We start from the raw sequence: 4,726 nt of genomic DNA, 5'->3' as shown, positions 1-4,726 counted from the left end.
CGATAAACTTCCTGTCTCTTTCTTTCTCAGGTGACCAAATAAATAGTTTAGCTAAATTCCAAAGCTATACCAGGGTGAATTTGGTGGATTGTGATTAAAAATTGATTCTTATTTAGAGAACAATTTAGATGCCAGGATCTACCCTTCCAAGATTGGGAGCCAAAATCTCAGCTCGGTAATGCTGGTGTAAATCCAGAGTAACTCCATTTGTTTTTATGGAGCTATTCTGGATTTGAATCCAGGTAAATGGATATAAAAAACTAGCCCTGGGTCTATGGTGTTTTTTTTTTTAAATCACTTCCTCCCTTGTGTTTTCCCTGTTGAAAAAAAATTACTACTTAGCTAATGGCAATATTCTAAGACTTAAAATGCAGCAGTTTTCCAATGGGTCAGCAAAACTCATCCATAGTATATTTCCATATGCAATGAGAACAGAGTGGTTTTGCTGAATACACTGGATGGCTATATTTTATATGGAGAGAAAAAACAGCTACTTCGAGGAAAAGAATGCTCTTGAGTAAACTCTGTGCCTTTCTTTCTGAGAGAACCCAGAGGGCAATACTTCACAATCACTCATCTGCCCAGAGGATGCTATCATGCCAGGTTCTAGTCTACCCCTCCTCCTATTCAAACATGTACAGGGGTTTACTAGGAGGGTTGCAAGGAGAAGAACGGTTCTGTGGTTCAGGCACTGGATTAGGAATCTGGAAACCTAGGTTTACTCCCTTGTTCTATCACAGAATTCCTGTGTAGCCTTGGGCAAGTCATTTATTCCCTCTGTATCCCATGAGTAAATGACAGTACTATTTAGTCTTTTTGGACTCTGAGAGCTCTGTGGCAGAGATGGTCTCTTACCTAGTCTTTGTACAGTGCTTAGCACAATGGGGCCCTGATCTTGGTTGGGCCTTCTAGGGGCTACTGGAATAATAAATAATTAGGGGTAGTGAAGGAATAAAGGCTGTGGTGTGCAGAGGTCTGCTTTTGTATTTCCATCTCTTCTGACCCAGCCAGAGCATTTGAGCAACAAGGAATTTTTAAGAGACAAAACAGCCAAATGCACTCCCTCAGTGGAAGAAAGCTATCCACAATATTGCACAATTAAAAACATTTATAGTGCGATTAATCGCACTGTTAAATAGAATACCGTTTAAATGTTTTTATATTTTCTACATTTTCAAATATATTGATTTCAATTACAGTGCTGAAGTGTACAGTGCTCACTTTATATTTATTTTTGATTACAAGTATTTGCACTGTAAAAACCCCCAAAATAGTATTTTTTCAATTCACCTCATACAAGTACTGTAGTGCAATCCCTTTATCATGAAAATACAATTTACAAATGTAGATTTTTTGTTTCATAACTGCATTCAAAAAACAAAACAATGTACAATTTTAGAGCCTACAAGTCCACTCAGTTCTACTTCTTGTTCAGCCAATTGCTCAGACAAACAAGTCTGTTTACATTTGCAGGAGATAATGCTGCCCGCTTCTTGTTTACAATGTCACCTGAAAGTGAGAACAGGTGTTCACATGGCACTGTTGTAGCCAGCATCACAAGATATTTATGTGCCAGATGCACTAAAGATTCATATGTCCATTCATGCTTCAACCACCATTCCAGGGGACATGCGTCCATGCTGATAATGATCCAAAGCAGTGCAGACTGACGCATGTTCATTATCTGAGTCAGATGCCACCAACAGAAGGTTGATTTTCTTCTTTGGTGGTTCGACTTCTGTAGTTTCCACATCAGAATGTTGCTCTTTTAAGACATCTGAAAGCATGCTCCACACCTCGTCCCTCTTAGATTTTGGAAGGCACTTCAGATTCTTAAACCTTGGGTCGAGTGCTGTAGTTATCTTTAGAAATCTCACTCTTTGCGTTTTGTGAAAGCTGCAGTGAAAGTGTTCTTAAAATGAACAACATGTGCTGGGTTCCCATCTGAGTCTGCTATAACACGAAATACATGGCAGAATGCGGGTAAAACAGAGCAGGGGACATACAATTCTGCCCCAAGGAGTTCAGTCACAAATTTAATTAACACATTTTTTTAACAAGCGTCATCAGCATGGAAGCATGTCCTCTGGAATGGTGGCTGAAGCATGAAGGGGCATACGAATGTTTAGCATATCTGGCATGTAAATACCTTGCAATACCTTCTGATGGCTGTTTGGGGACTTTTTTATGAATTCATTGTTAACGGCGACAGGGTTGTTCTACTCACTGCTGGATGACGCTGCCTCTTGGCGATTTTGGGGATTAGTTCAGTCAGGCCAACACCCCTTCCAGCACTTACACCCAGTCAGTTTCTCCTATGCAGCCCCTCTCTCACTACAGGAACAATAGCATCCTTTTCGTGACTCAGCCCTCCAGCCAGGTCACTATTGTGGTTTCCCATTCCAGGGGGCTGTGTGTGTGTGGGGGGCATGCATTAAGGTGCTTGCTCCCCAGACCAGTCCTCTGCTTCACTGCCGCACAGTGCCACTCCCACAGCAGCGAGCAGGAGAACTTGGGCCCACCCTCTACTCCAGGTTCCAACTCAGACACCCTCTACACAGCTGCCAAGGTCTGTTCCCTTGCTGCCTTTCCCTGAGCCAATCCCACACCTGCTAGGGGTTTGCTAGGGCCTTCCCCACTCTTTGAGATTTGCCAGTCTCTTCACTCCCTCCTCCCAGCAAGTCATTGTAGGCAACTTGTCTCTGAAGCCCCTCAACCATTTCTCCCAGGGAGTAACTATAGACTTCACCCTTCTGTCTCCTCTGCTCTCAATTTCCTGTCTTTTGTAGAAGCCCCACCTGTCCCTCACAGATGAGCGTCTCTCTAATTAGCTGCCTCCAACTCAAGATCCCCTGTCTGCAGCCTAATTAGCTGATTTGGTCCACCTGGCCTAACTTATCTTTTGCAGGGCCAGTGTGGGGAAGCACCCTAACATCAAATGATTTCAATAAATTCTTCCCCCTGTTATCACTAAACACCCACCAAAAAGGAAATATTCTGCAGAGAGGTTTGTTAGTTTATGTCTTGGATTCATGTGTATTACTGTCTTCTGCAGAATCATACACGTATTACGCTGAGACCTGCCAGGACGCTGCTAATGACCATTAGCCATTTCAAGCCAGATTTTTAACTTCAGTGGGAGTTAGGTGCTTTTGAAAATCCCACTAGCTGCCTCTCTGCATTTTTAAGTGCCTAAATACCTTTACAAATCTGGCCCCAAATGGCTTGGCTGTCTGAAGATTGAACCCAGCTGTGCTGTTCTATTTCTGTGCTGGGCCTGACTACAGAGCGATTGAGTGCTTGAGCGCCAGTGCTCCTTGGGTTATGGTGCTCCACGCAAGCCGCTGTTTCGCAGCCGTGTCTCATGCCTTTTGTTTCGTCACTGCCTCCCATCCAAACAGCATCACGTTTCCCAGTAATGCTGCCTTAGTTTGATATGCTTTCAGCTTGCAGCGGGCAAAGTGCACAGGTTTAGGCTACGTAGCTGTAAATTTGTGACTGAGCTTGCCTCTTGGAGCCACATCTTGCCAAGACCTTTCCTTAAAACAGAGTGCCGGGGGGTACATTGTTCATGCCTTCGGCAACTGAACACTGCACTGAAGTTAAAAGGTTACTGAGATCCCTGTTACAGCTCAACCTGCCAACCCGAAGTGCCTGCAAAGTCTGTCTGTGCTACAGGGCAGACAACCCTTCCTTGGCAAATACATGGCAACCGGTGAAATCAGACAGAGGAACGTAGCACCAGAGTTCCCAAGCAATCCAGCAGGAGAGTTCCTCCAAAAGAGACTGCGAGCGCTGTCCATCTAGCCCGGGTTCACTAGTGCTTGGCATCTATGCTGTAATAGACCTGGTGTTTGGCACTATGAGAAGGTGCTTAGCCACCCCAGCATGTGACCGTGTGTATTGCTGGCCAAAACACCCTGGGCCCAATTCTGCAGTCCTTAGGCATCCAAAAGGTCCATTGATTTTCCTGAGAATGTGTCCCAAATAAGGATGGATTAGTGACTGGGGGGAAAAAAAGAAGAAAAAGAAAAAAAAAGCAGGGAGTGAGGGAGATGTGCAAAAATGTCATCCTTTTCTTCAAAAGGCTCCGTTTGCAATATATTCACTCCAATTATTTGTCTGTAATATTGCAGTTATTCCATCATTTTATTAGAGATCGCAACAAGAAGTGACCCTGTGCAGGTAAGAGTTGAAGAGCTATTTGTGAAGTTCCTCATAATTTTGATTCTGCTGCCATTGAAGTTATTCTCAAAACTCCAGTTGACTTCAGTGGGAGCCGGATTGGGCTCACAGTACTGTGTTCACAAGGGTATATATTCCCATCATGGATCAAAATCTTCAGTGCTTACTCAGGGCTGGATCTTTATTTTGATTACATTGATTTAAATCCAATTCCAGTAGAGCCACGCTACCAGTGTAAGATTCCTCCTGGCCCCACCAACCCCTGGGATACCCGAGAGAAATGCAGTGGAAAAGATAATACAGCTTCTGTTCTATTCTTTTTTTCTGGGTACGCTCTGTGGGGCTGGAGTGGGGATGAGGTATGTCACTCCCAGCCTTACCATTGGCCTGCCCACCCGTCCTGTGGCCTGCTCAGTTTCCAGTCCTCCCACAATACAGCCCCAGACCCACAAAGCACCTTGATAGGATCCAAAGCTGGGGGGACAGTGATGGGGTAGCTGTTGAACCTCCATCTATGGGGAAGGTGTTGTCTATACATGGA

Source organism: Lepidochelys olivacea (assembly GCF_965140295.1).
Source record: "Lepidochelys olivacea isolate rLepOli2 genome assembly, chromosome: 5".
In the NCBI taxonomy this organism is placed as follows: Eukaryota; Metazoa; Chordata; order Testudines; family Cheloniidae; genus Lepidochelys; species Lepidochelys olivacea.
Note: the sequence above shows the minus strand (reverse complement) of the source record.